General features: G+C 46.5%; 1 protein-coding gene across 3 annotated transcripts in view; it reads left to right on the forward strand.

Annotated features, from left to right (window-relative positions):
• Positions 1–305: 305 nt before the first annotated feature.
• The window catches only part of LOC126531724 (kin of IRRE-like protein 3), an 861,138-nt gene continuing 847,259 nt past the window's right edge, over positions 306–14,184 (forward strand). For all 3 annotated transcript variants that reach the window (XM_055071418.2, XM_050179413.3, XM_055071419.2), the window contains exon 1: positions 306–1,964. The gene's annotated coding sequence lies outside the window, so the exon portion shown is untranslated. The remainder of the gene's footprint in view (positions 1,965–14,184) is intronic.

Below are 14,184 nucleotides of genomic sequence, written 5' to 3' on the forward strand. Positions count from 1 at the left end.
CGACACCGATCACTCAGAAATGGAACAGAGAACACTGAAAACGGAAGGAGTGAACGAACGCCAGAGAAAAAGAGCCGAACGACTTCGTTGGAGCGCCCACAGCGGCCGCCGGAGCAACGAGGATCAATTAAGGGCGAGGGGGGGAGGGCCGCACGCGCGCTACTCCTCCAACCAGCCTCCTCCTCACTCTTTTCGTGCTACCTCTCTCTCTCTCCTTCTCTTGCCTTGTAGCCCGGTCTGCGCACCCGCCAGAGCTTCGCTCGCTCGCGCGCGCAGAGCGCCGCTCCAGTCCCATTCAGTTTGCTCGGGACGGCGCGCCGTAGGTCCCTTGCTGGTGCCGGCAACGCAAGCCGCTCGCTTCCCCGCCGTCACTAGCCACGCGCACTCCGGCACGACCGCCCCCCCCCCCTCCCGTCCCCCCCTCTCGTGCTCTTCGGAAAGCACCGGAACTCCTCGAAAGCCCGGTTGCTGCAGCTCGGTCATCTGGGAAGTCCATCTCATTCTTGCTTCGCCTCAAGGAGTGCGGACGATGTAGAGTGGACGTCGTCGAAGGCCGGTAGCCACTGTCGGCGCTGTGCGCTCTCATCATTTACATCGGCGCTTGTCGGAGGCTGTTCCCTCGTTTGCTGCAAGGACGCGGAATAGCTTGGCTTCTTAACGGGACGGTGCTGGTTTTTTGCTGACGGATCGCACATTTTGCAACGAGCGGACACCGGAGAAGTGATTAGTAGCGGTGCTTGTTGAATTCGACGACGCGAAAAGACGTAGTTCACTTTGCTGTGTTGCCTGCCTTCATATGTGACGTAAGCTTGCTCGAGAGTGCGCATTTGTGTGTAGCGGCTTTTATGAAGTGGAAAAGTGAATTTGAGGAGTGAGTTGATAACCGCAGCAGAACGATATACGAGTAGGTTTAGGCGGAGTCAGTTCGTCCACCGCCTGCAATTGTCTATCGCGTGAACATCCGCAACGAGTCACGAAGAAAAGGACATCGCTTGACGCACTATTGTTAGTATTGGTGCGCATTTTGTTCCGTGAAAACCCAAGATCTGCCGTGGCTCTCAAGCGTCGAAAGAAAGCACGCGGCGAAGAAGTTGCTTTCATGTTTGACGATGTAACCTAGATGTGGTGTAGTGGCAGCAGTAATGACACACAGTTGGAAACGGGTGAACTCTCTCTCTCTCTCTCTCTCTGAGATTTCTAGGATGTTTATGCTCTAATCTGAAGGGGAAGAGTGGCGGATGCTTACATCCGCGGTAATAATATATTCAAACATTGTTTTTATTTGCTCTCCCCCAAACTCCGTTGGTAGAATCAGTTAGGGTTGAAGCACTGCAGAACGACTTCCAGTCATCTCATACTCACATGTTGACGTGTAACTGTGAACTATTATATACTGAATATTTAACCTTGTAAGCATTTAGAGTAGAAGCTAGCTTAAGCGCCGTGAAAGCTCACATTGTAGTATTACGAGCTCACGTATTATATTCCCCTTCCTCAAAAACCTCCGAGTTCTATAGAACGTCCGAAACCACGTTCATATTATCTGCAAAACACTCCCACGAAGAAAGAACCTTGTCCACGCAAACTGAACAGCGTGTGTCACTGCGTCTCGAGAGGTTACTTCCTGTTACTTCCTAGAACTTCTTTTTTTGTTTGTTATTTTGATAGCGCCTATCATCACTTCACGGAAGCTGAGCGTTGTGACCACGTGTGCACCAGTGGACGCGGTGCTACTTACACCAACCTGATGGAATAATCGTCTCACCTGTGCAGTCTTCGCAGACCCCTCCTGCACCTGGAGTCAGCAATAGCAGTGTGGTGCTTTGTGCTGTGTGAAAGACGCGAAAGCCACGGTTCCGTTTCGGATGTACGCTAAGTTGTCGCATATGAGTGCTACGTGCGAGCTATATATGGAGACAAACTTTGACAAGGCTACCTAGGAGTAATTTCTCAAGGCACATAAGGTACGTATACATGATTGCAATATCAGATGTGTCCGATTAATGCCTTTTCTTCTTCTTTTTTAGTTTTTTTTTCTGCTGGTGGTTTTCTTACCGCTTGTAGGGGATATAAGAAGAAAGCGCCGGGCATTTTTTTTCTTCATTAAACATATTGTGGAGTAAAATACGAAAGGTAATTAATTCCTCAGCTATATCTTTCTTCCGCCAGGTTAATCTATTGCAAACGCCATCGGCATCCCAGCAGTGCAACTTAGCAACACGCGAAAAAGTTGTGCATGTGTCGTTTATAATGTTGAATTGTGTACAGTGTAAAGAATAATTATGCGCAATTTCTTACAAAATATTTAGTTTTTTTTTTGTTTCATGGCATGATGAAAACTGTTGCTGTGGAAATGTGGTTGCACTCATTGGGCTTGTAATTTCACTGGCCCGCTAAGTGGCTTCGCATAAATTTGGTGCGTTTCGCCAGTGTTGAAACAGACGCCTGGAAGAAAATAAGCTTGTTGTAGAGCTGACGATTGTTGCATACTCCGATGCCGGTCGGAGTTGCACTTGCACGCGGCTTAATCACTGACAGGTCGACTTTGTGAGCAGAAAGAAGCTGGATGGTGGCAGCCTGAAAAGGAGAGCGTCCGCCTCTCAGCCTAATGTGCGTCGAGTGCGCCAGTATAGATGACGGTGGAAAGTAATATAAAGAAAAGTATCGAAATAGTCTTTACTTAAAATGTGACAATAATTTGTCAGGTAGTCACTTCCGGTTCACTAACATAAGGCAGCTGAATGCATTTAATAATAAGAGTGGACAATTAAAACGTGGCTACAGCTCTTGATAAGTGCCCTTTTAACTGATTTTTCTAAAATACACTGCATACATTTGTGATTATGCCACATAGTCGCGTTCTGCGTGACATTGCAGTAAACTCATGACTGAAGTTTGGACGATGCATGGACGTAAGATATATGGGTGCTTATCTGCTGAAGTCACGCAGACTTTGTATGCAATCTGTGCAACGTGCTTGGACGACATACAAGCAAGTTTCAGTGAATTCAAGCAGTTACGCCTATTATCAGCAAGGGTGTCGAGATCACCGTGTTAGCTCAGTTAGTGTTGTTTAGAATAGGTCATGGTCGTGGCATGGAGGCAGAAATCCCTCCTAGCTTCTTTTTGACAATGCTAAAAGTACACACACACGAAAAAAAATGAAAGAAAAAATTTGGAGATTTTTTTATCAAGAGCTCATGGCTGCAAAGCTCATCGAAATTAGAGTCAACGGTAGACGTTTATCATTCATTACGCATGGGTGGTATCCTGTTGCCAGTTTGAATCACTGTTGCGCTAATTTCAACATTCCCTGGTACTTTATAACAACAACAACCAAAAGAAAACATGGGAACGGCCACTAACAATGCACGGTGGCTCTTACGAGTACATTCCGCTAATTGTGCAATGCGCTAAGAAACACACCTCCACAATGAGATGGTGGAACTATTTAGTAGAAAACTATGAGAAAACTGTATACCCATAAAATTTTGCTTATCTTGATTTTGGCGTGATTGATGTCTCCTCTCTGACCTTCAGAATCCTTCTGAAACGCGTAATCAGTAATTTCTCGCTCCGAACGGTGACAGCAAACAAGCACACATGAAAATGAACACGAGTCGCGCACAAGTGCGAGTGCCGCTCTTTTGTGTTAACGCGCTTTCGGTTATTATTTATCTGTGTATTTTCAGGGCACAAACTGTCGGGAAGATATGATATGCTGCGCTAAATGGCGCCTGAACAAGCTCTGTTCATCCAGAATGCGCTAGCACGTGTATTTTTACTTTCGCAGCTGGTTCCTTCCAGTGGCGCGTGATGATCGCGTTCATCGTAAACCTGATTAGCAAACTCGGCAGCATCATGGCCCCCTCTCAGATTGCATGACAAGCCATGTGATTTATGTTATCCACGCGGCACTAATTACACTAAGTGCTCGTCAGCGTTCCGGCCACGCTAAAACTACAGACAAGAAAAAGAAGAATATATATATATATATATATATATATATATATATATATATATATATATATATATATATATAAACAAGAACATGCCCTGCCTGATCTCTTTGTGGTTCTTCTGCGTGCTAAAACTATGCGGATACGGATATTGAACAGTATATGCCTAAAAGGTATGTTTACTTTTTCTTCAAATTTGGTCACGCAGGACTGTCTGCTTAGCAGCACGAGTACGCATTCAAAAACAGTTGCTCAAGGCTAAATTTTGAATGATAGACAAGTCCTGTTTTATTAACATAGTTCCAACACACAGTGGCTCAATGTCACAGTTATCAGCCATTGGAAGTAACCCTAGCCGTTTTTAACATGATCTTGAAGAGGGAAAGTGAGACCCGCCGTGTTTGCTCAGTGGCTATGGTGTTGGGCTGCTGAGCACGAGGTCGCGGGATCGTATCCCGGCCTCGGCGGCCGCATTTCGCTGGGGCCGAAATGCGAAAACACCCGTGTACTTAGATTTAGGTGCACGTTAAAGAACCCCAGATGGTCGAAATTTCCGGAGTCCCCCACTACGGCGTGCCTCATAATCAGAAAGTGGTTTTGGCACGTAAAACCCCATAATTTAAAAAAAAGGGGAAAGTGAGAACATGTTTCCTGTCTTAAAAGGCTAAGTCAAATAAGTTTAACTTACGCGTGAAGATATGTCTGCTTATCGGGTATTTAGGCGCCTCACGGAGAAATGTGTGTGTGTGTGTGTCGTAATTTATAACGAGAAACAAGCTACTGCTGTATGACACTGAATGAGATGTCAAGTTTTCATCGCAGAAAATACAGTGAAGGAAAGGCTGATCGCAAACGCTAGGGCGTTGCTTTTTGTATTTTCTTAGTTGGTCGTTGCGTACACAATTCAGCGTTATCTTTTGTTTTCGTTAATGACCCAATTATATCACAATATCTTGCTTTACATAACCTAAATACTGGGGTTTTACTTCCCAGAACTACGGTACAATTATGAGGCACGCTATGGTGGCGTACTCCAGATTAATTTTGACTGCTATGAGGTTATTGAATGGGCACTAAAATTACGGTACAGGAACATTTTTTGCATTCCGCCCTCATCGGAAGAACGCGGCCGCGATCGAACTCGCCTTCTAGCAACGCAACCAACGCTTTAGCCACTGAGCTACAGCGGCGGGTCTTGCTTCATATCAGTTCGTCAATGCCAGCGTCTCTCGTTGGTAGCACCTACATTTTTCTCTCCTTGAGGTACGTACTGTCTGCTGTCGTAATTCCTTATCGGGAGCGGCAATACTTACTGCTTTTAGAAGTTTGAAAGGTTACTTGGCTTCGTCGTTTGTGTTCCGCAGGCTAAGCACAACGTTTGTTTTTCAACAACAACAACTACTACAACAAAAAAGAACGCGGTGCGTTGTCTGCTTGACCTGTGCAGTGATAGGCATCTTTGAATAAGCGCGCCAACAAGCGCACATACTTGTACAAGATAACATATATAGTGCTTATATTGTTTACCAAGAAAAACGCTTGCGCAAGACGTTCCATATGCGATACATGGAGGGCATTTAAGAGTTTGACATGAACAAGAAGCCACGCCTTATTCACTAGAACCATTCAGGAAGCGGCTAATTTCGCCTCATGCAAGCGATTGCATCAACTCAGGGACGCACGTTATACGTGCACCTGTCGCAAACGCACCCGTTCAGGAAGAAAAGATTTGAGCTAAGCATGGTTACATGATCTCGTGAGGCGATTTTAGGGTTAAAGCTTCATCCCGAAGTCGAGAATGTGGTTTGCACGTTAGGGAAAAAAACAAGGTTGTTGGCTCGAGAGGCCTTACAGAACATCGTCAAGGCCGAGTAGCTCGGACTTGCTTGCACACTCAATAGCGCAGAAACCATCCTTAACAGCCAACCAAAGCGAAATTAGAGTATTTCGTAGCAAAAAAAAGAAGAAGAAAAGATAAGAAAACAAAGCGAATTCTCATTAATTGGCGATGTGACGACGCAGTAGGTCAGTGAGTCCTGCGACCAATCCAGGAACGCCAAAAGGGGGTGTGGCCTAAACCCTTGCTGCACCTTGGCGTCGGCGTATATACGAGTGCTTCTAGGCTGTTGTCTTGCGATCCATTGCAGTGACATGTGTCGGGAAGTTAGCAACACACCGACTCGTGCTGCTTGGAGCTTCAAAAACACTGCACCTGTCAACCTCCACTGAGGATGCGTGTCTGTAGTTCAGTACAACTATTGTGCTGTTGTTCACCGACATAGGTGGCGCAGTTCTGTCATCTGATCTTATCTCGCGATTTCGTTCCTATGCAGGCAAAAGTTATTCGTCTGTGACGCACCTTTACTTACACCACCAGTAACTCTGCTGTTTTTGCAGGAGCGTACGCATTTTCTCTAGTTGGTTCATAACTTGATCTGAAAAAAAGCAGTGCAATATAACAAGATGTAAGGAAGGGTCAGACAATGTTGTTTTTTTCTACTATTGTTTTTGTTCGTAGCTTCATACATAGCAGAAAAAGGAGCAAGGGCTTAGATGCACAAACACTGCTCGATGCGCTCATCCAGGGATCATGCATTGGTTTGTCCGGACAGACGGTGCCAAGCAATGTCAATGCTCGGCCGAAGCACATGCAGGAACCACTAACAACTAGTCGTGGGCAACCGTTTTCTACACTTCCTCCTTCGGAGTCATTAACTTTCCCTCTTTTTCTATTTCTGCGCCATATCGCAGCAAATGATGGTGTACTTAGGCCCTTCATAGCGTTCGCCTTCCTCCCGCTACCGCTTGTGGGTTTTATCGGCAAATCTGAATCATCGGCGCGTTTTCTTCCTATCTTGATAGTAAGCGCCATTAGTGCCGGGAGCTACGTTTTGTAATGCTCGCAATCTTCTATAAGCAAAGTTGCTACGTCAGCTATATCCGCCCTGCGGTCCGATTTGTTTAATCAGGTTTCCCGCGGAAGAAGAAATGTAGCGAATAGACCGAAAAAAGAATTAGACAAAGCAATACGCCCTCGATAACAAGCTAGCGAGCAGAAAGTCAGGCAACAAACACCGCGAACCAGGAACACAAACACGTCCTATGTGATAGCTAGCACAGTGCACGATAGCCCAATGTGCTTGCCTCACGGCAAAGAACATGCTGATCGAGCTGGTTCACGCCAGATGAGACCTAGTAGGGTTGCTGCTCTCCTATACTAGTTGCGTGCAATTTAATATGGCCCATAACAGTGAAATAGCTCAGCAAGCGCGCCGTATTGCAGTAAATAGCTATCAAGGGTCATCTGCAGTTTTCTGATTTTATTTTGTGATGCCTTAAATATTACCGACGAGCTAGGTCACTCATACTGAGTAGCTAGACCATTAGTTTTCGGACGCAAATCAAGAGCAGCTGTTTGACTGGCAGGCTCTCGGGCACTGGTCAATCACGGCACCTCTACTGCCGTTTTCCACCGTGCAGCGATAAAAAGGTCATTAATTTCGAATGCCTTTCAAGTTCCGAATCTGGTCAGCTGACACGAGATCTAGCTCCCGCCATGGTACATGCTTTCAGGTGAAGTAGTTTTGTCAAAGAAGTGATGGCCGCAAGAACAGGAGGGAATGCATAGGACGCGTAGGCTTTCGCGTCTGAATTAACTGGTGTACCTCCTTCGTGTTCTCAGCATTGCACGGAACTAAACGAAACGCAGTAGGACACGGCAGGTGGACGCGCCGAGGCTGACGAGACACGGGCGCGTCCGGAATAAAAAGGGAATCGAATTTATTTTCGGACTGCTCAAGCTAGCGCCGCAAAGGGATACCCTTCTGTATTTTCGCCTGTTTCCCAGACTCTGCCATCTCTTGTTAGATGTTCTTGTCTCTCCACTTCGCCATACGGATCACAGCTCGAGGAAGCATCGTACGTCGCTCGTTGCCGGTGAAGGCTATCAGAACTGAGAGGATGAGGGGCCGCATTCTTCTGTCGGTACGCAGCGTTTTCGCCAGAAACGACATTTGCGATGCGGACGTTATTATTTTCGGTGGTATTTTCTCGCTACGTCATATGGCGCTGTTGCTCGAAAGCTGTGTTTGCCTAAAGGAGTTCTTTCGAGTTCACTTCCACAAGGTTTTGACAACGCGAACCTAACAAGGCATACGTTCTTTTCTGTTTCTTCCTTTTCAATTATTATTTTTTAATTTCAGGAGGCCGCAAATTACTCGAACAACAAAAACGCGAATTTCGCTTGTTTTGCGAATATGCATTTTTAGAACTTTGGCAAGAGGTCTGTCCTTCTTACGCTTTTAGTTAGTGCTGGAATGCTTTCAATGCGTTCGGCATATTTGCTCATCTTCTCACGTATACTTCAACATTATAATGCTGCAAGAGCTAACGTCGGATAGGTTGCCTTTGATTTCATTTTGACAAAAAGCGTCACGTGAGTTCTGCCGCCAAATTACGCACCGATGTTTGTTTATCTATTCTATAGTTGATCCTTACCGTTTGTGCCTTTGTCAGTGTTAGTTGGTTAGCCTGGTTAGGCGTACAATTGCTATATTCTTTTTTTATTTGTATCTCTCTCTCTCTCTGTGTGTGTGTGTGTGTGTGTGTGGAGGTGGGGGGGCGTTGCCCACGTACGTGCGAATGTCAAGTTTACTTCTGTCAGCGCTGAAAGGGAGACAATAATCTGAAAATGGTCACTCTTAAAGATGCAGCGTTCTGCACATTTAATTATCCGACGCGGGGCCGTATAGGCAGCCGCGTCGCGTAACTGATCCCTTCTTTTAGCCTCTTGCCGTTTCTACCAAGCCTATTAGAAAAGCAACATCATTCGTTTCTGTGTAGAAGTTGCAGCTTGCTGTATGCGTTCATTATGTATGCGTTGCGCTTACATGACGGGCGATCAGGCTCCGGTTACAGCATATCTGCAGAGTCGGGCAGAGCACCGCTTGTTGCGTGCCCGCGCGCAGCGTAATTTGAAAATAAAGAGCGTAGAGACAATGTCCAATCGAAAGCAGCCAATAGACAGGTAAAATGCGCAGCGTCGTCAGACAAGGGGAAAGAAATGCCAGAAAATCTGCAGAAAGAGCGAGGAGAGAGGTGGACGCGACCCTCTCCGACCCACTTGATCAATGCCGGTTAACGAGGCCTTCCCCCTTAGGCGGGGCAATTGGCCGTCGCTCCGCTGCGACAGCGGGATCCCATTGCGTCTCACGAAACTCGAAACGGAGCACAATTTTGTCTTCCCATGCAGGCCCTGGAAAACAGCAGCGCAGCTAAAAGGAACGAAAGGCAACGCACAGCTACAATCCCCCCTTTGCAACACGCTACAGACTAGCCACCGCGCTTCTTTTTTGTCGCCTTCTGTTCCTCGCCGCACGCCAGTGCGAGTGCAAACGAAGAGTCAAATCGGAAACAGCGCGGCAGGCTGTCGCTTCGCTGTGCACCGGAACCGCGAAAGATAGAGCCAACGAGGGAGACCATGATGCGGGCATGGAACAGGATTCCCCCAGACTTGCCCCCTATGCGGATGCACGAACAGAACGAAAACAAAGGAAGGGCTGTCGAGATATATTATGTAGCTTGTATATATTTCAGAAATTTGACAAATGAATTTATTCTTGTTCTTATACACAGTACAGAATAGAAGGTCTCCGAACGAAGAGTGAAACCTAGTTCACTTGACGGAGTTACGAGCTATTTTATCAAAGCAATAGATCAGGAACGCGATTCTATACGTGGGATACTTTTGAAACAACTGTTCTACATTTAAAGAAAGCGTCAGGTTTATTTCAAAAGCACGCTACAAGCAAGCAAACAAGATCACGCCATACATAACACCCTTAAGCAGTATGGCTAGAATAGGAAGAAGGAAGCATAGATTGATTCAGGAGTTTTGAAGAGAAAGAGGCGGGAAAAGGGCGACAGGCAGGGAGGTTAACCAGGACAACAAATTCGGTTGGCTACCGTACCCTGGAGGATGTGGAAGGGGAAAATAAAAAAAGGACAAGAAGAAAACAGACAGACGGACGGACGGACAGGCAGACAGACGAACAGACGGACCGACCGTCCGTCCGTCCGTTAGTTTAATTTTTCTGTACCGTGGCCGTCATAATACGGACTCCCGCAGCGAGAATCGAACCGGCAACCTCGTGCTGAGCAGAAGAACGCCATAGCCAACGAGCCACCACTGCGGATAAGAAGAAAATGAACACTTCCTGGCCAGGACTTTAACACATTGAATGCAGTTAATCTACAAAACGAGCCATATGAAAATAAAACGCCTCTATTCGAACGTTAAAGATTTGAATCCTGTTAACCAATGAAATCTTGCAACGCGGGTATGGTAGGCGCCATACCAACTGCATATGCGGTACGTCCTCTTCTGACTGGAAGTGTACTCTCCTACAGCCAAGAGGTTGAGCCCCACACCAGAGAGAGAGAGCGAGAACAAGTAGTACGACTAGGCATAGAAGAAAAAGTAGAGGCAAGATTCGGCTACGTCACCACAAAGGGAGTTGCCATCGGCCATACCATGCCGAATACGGCGGTTCTCGTCCACAAAAGGAGACCGCGCCGGCCGATCGGGTGCTCTGGAGAAGAGCGCGCCCCGCACGAGGCGCAAGCGCGACCAATTTGAAAGCGTCGCCGTAGTAGCGGGAGTCTCGCTTCGCCGACTCCCAACCAAGCCCACATCTGACTCTGTATACACGCGCCTGCATACGATCTCGTGTCTAGCCGCTCCCGTGCACTGCGACAGGAGCGGCGGCGTGAGGTGACGCCGGCGGCATCTTCGTTCGCCGGCACGATAGGAGGCGACGGCGCGTTACAGTTGCCCGCAGCGAGGCGCACGCGGTGGCAGGGCGGGCGAGCGTAACATCCGCTCACGGCGCAAATTCGCCCCGACGTTGCGACGCGCGGCAGACGAGTCTCCGCTGTGGAAGCGTGCGATATGGGTGCGATCGCATGGGTGCGCGGGGCAGGCGAGGTGTGTTTGCATTACAAAAACTGCAGCAGTTGCTGATATACTGAAATATAAACATGGACCTCAAAAAAAGTTAATGTTGGATCACATTTTATGTGAACCACGCAACTAGAACCAGCGGACCTTGCCGTTGCCCGTAATTTTAACAGAGCGTCTGAGCCAATTTTCATTTTAACAGCATAACGCAGTGATGTGACGTTGTGTTGAGAACAGATTTTGGTACAACGTGGTTTGACCAGCCCCTTTGAGGTCAATAACCTGTCATTCATTTATTAGGTGCTTCAATGGCATAAAATCGACAACCCTACCTGTGAGCTCAGGCGTACGACAGGGGTCTGTTTTAGGTCCTGTTTTGTTTTTGACATAGATTAATCATATCAGTTGCGTTATTACTGAGAGCATCACTGTACGTTTGTACGCAGATGATTGTCTGCTATACCGGGAAATTAATTACGTCGATGATCAAAATTTGTTCGATGACGCTCTTGCTGCCATTGAAATGTGTTGTGAAAACTGGAAGATGAAGATAAATTAACAAAAGACAGTTGTTTTCAGGGTATCCAACAATATAAATAATGCCTTAGATCCCAAATACTTCGTGAACGCCCGAATACTCGCTACATTTGACACACAAGAATACCTAGGAATAGCTATCACCAAGAACCTAAGCTCGAAAAAGCATATCACAAATATCAGGAGCACTGCCGAAAAAAACTGGTTTCTGCGCAGCAAGTTGAATCTCGCGCCTCGATCTGTCAAACTAACCGCGTTTCTCAGTTATGTGAGGCCAGCGTTAGAGTACACAAGCATTATATGGGACCCGTTCCAAGTGGGTCTGTGTCTGTCTTCAAAGCTTTATAGCTGGTGAATGCAGTATACACTGGACGTGTTTGTGCACGATAAAGGTGTCGCTTCCGTATGGTTCAAACGGTCGTTACTGGGACAAAGAAGACGCTGTTATGAGACAAAGGAGGCGCTTTTGCGCTTCCTTGCGTATATACTTCGAATGTCCTCTGGGGACGCCTGCGGCTTTGCGGTGCGCCTCCTGATAGAAAGCGCTTACCGCTCGTCCCTTTGTTCGTTTCGCCTCCACGTAAGACGCGATATCCCCATCAAGCTATGCACGTTTAGTTTATTTTCCTTCTTGAGCAGTATCGCGACAGAGACAATGCTGCTTCTATAAGTTGTAACTCCACGGGGCGACGAGAGCTAAGTGCACAACGAACTGTTCGCGTGACCACGAATCGGATTCTCGGCCATCTGTTTCGCCCTGACGGATCGCCTTCGTGCCCGTGGTGTGCGGACTGTGTCTCGGCTCTATTGACCAGCCGCACTGAGCTGCGGCGCATCCACATATTGCAAGGCGCCTTTCTCCCGCACGAGGTTGTGCTTGCTGCCGTTTTCGCGTGCCCCTGTGTCGTTTGTCCGAGGGAAGTCTTTGGCGAAAGGGTGTGACGGAGAAAATTGATCCCTGGCAGGAAGGAGACATATGCGTTTCCCTGTCGCTTCCTTCACCTTCGCGCTACCGGAATAAAGGGAGCGAAATAACGAAAAATACCTCTGCAGCTGGCGCCATTTTGTTACGAGTCGAGTTTATACTCAGCGGATGAAAACATATCACACTTTGCTATAAGAAATGGGTTTATTTCTTTCAGCAACGTGTAGACTGTGTGTCGTACAAGCAGAAAATATCGGGTTTTCACGTTACAAGCGTTGTTCTTGCCGACCAGATGGGTAGCGCATACGAATTGATTTACGTTTATATTGCGGCGGAATATTATGTCGCATATTGACGCAAAATAAGTTTGCACGTGTTGACACGGGACCCTTAAGGCGAGAACGACGAAGTTCGTGATTGCGCGCGCGCTCTCCGAGGACCAGCCATCGCAAAAGGCAGACATTCGTTTGCCAATCTGTCGGTGGTAAACTGTTTTAGTTATAATAGTTGGGTGACAATATGACACCGGTGGTTTAAGTCAATTGACCTGTTATTTATTTCATATTCATTTACCACACCGAGGTATCAATTTGTAGCTGTCTTAGCATTATGTTTTTGTTTCATATTTCCTGTTTGACATGTTCGCCTATCCTCGAGCGATTGCTTCATTTGTTCTGTGTTATAGTACAGAGATTCAGAAGCATTGAAAGTTAGGAGCGACGTCTGATATTAGTGGGGATGCTATAGCTTATAAGTTTTCTTTGAATTTCTCTGTTCTTCCAGTGGGTTTAAGAGCCTTTCAATAGATTTGATAAACCCATTGCGTGATGTGGGTTGACCAGAATATTGCAGGAACACTCACTCTTGCTTAGTTTTTATTGTGGGGCATTTCAGTCTTTACTTTTTTTTCTCCTTTCTCTTCACTGTCCAAGCTTCTGTGCACAACGGCAGGCTAATGACATTTGTGTGGAATTTCCCGACTCATTCAACCCAAACATTCTGCACAGCAGTTCTCTCTAAAATGATTTACAGAGGAACGTATGCATAATCATGGCTGGTAAATGCGAGCTGTCAAGGATTACCGTTCAAGCACGGTGGCATTTACTTTGAGTGATAAATTTTGCCGTCGGCTTCTTTTACCCCGCACCTCCCCCAAAAATGCTACAGGGTAAAAGAAGTAAGAAATATATTTACAGGATATTTACAATAACTGTACCAGCTGACTAGATGGTAGACAGCACGAATTTAAGAGCGTTGTCTTCTTCGGACAAATCTTAAAACGTCTTCTTTGTCAGCGTGTCACATATGCTCGGGCAATATATGTTTCGGATTATACGTTCTCTGACTGGCAATTGAACATCTACGTTAACGCATTCATGAGTAATACTTAACGTTCTGAATGTACGAAAACATATGAAGATTAAACTACAGCCAAATACCCCAAAGTATTTCATCGTAGCAACTGTAGCTTTTCTTTGGAATACCCCAGCCACCTGTTCTTCATTAGAAGCACGAGTTAGTTCCACACGTGTTAACACCCAAGTGTATGTTTTGTCCCCGAGTTAGCATTCCTCCAGGCAACATACAGTGCACACGGGAAGGTTTATTATTCTCCCTTCATGCCTTTGTGTTATTTGGCCGCGGGGCATTCACGTGCGCTTATACAGACCATAAGATGGTGACCGCCACATTTTATCTTCCTTTTTTTTATTGATCGGATGCTCTCAGTGTTCGTTTCTTTTTTATGAGATACTTTGCCCTGTGGCATGAAACGCTTGCTGCGTGCAAGTTACGTATAGAGGTAT

This window comes from Dermacentor andersoni, chromosome 5 (assembly GCF_023375885.2).
Source record: "Dermacentor andersoni chromosome 5, qqDerAnde1_hic_scaffold, whole genome shotgun sequence".
Taxonomy (NCBI): Eukaryota; Metazoa; Arthropoda; class Arachnida; order Ixodida; family Ixodidae; genus Dermacentor; species Dermacentor andersoni.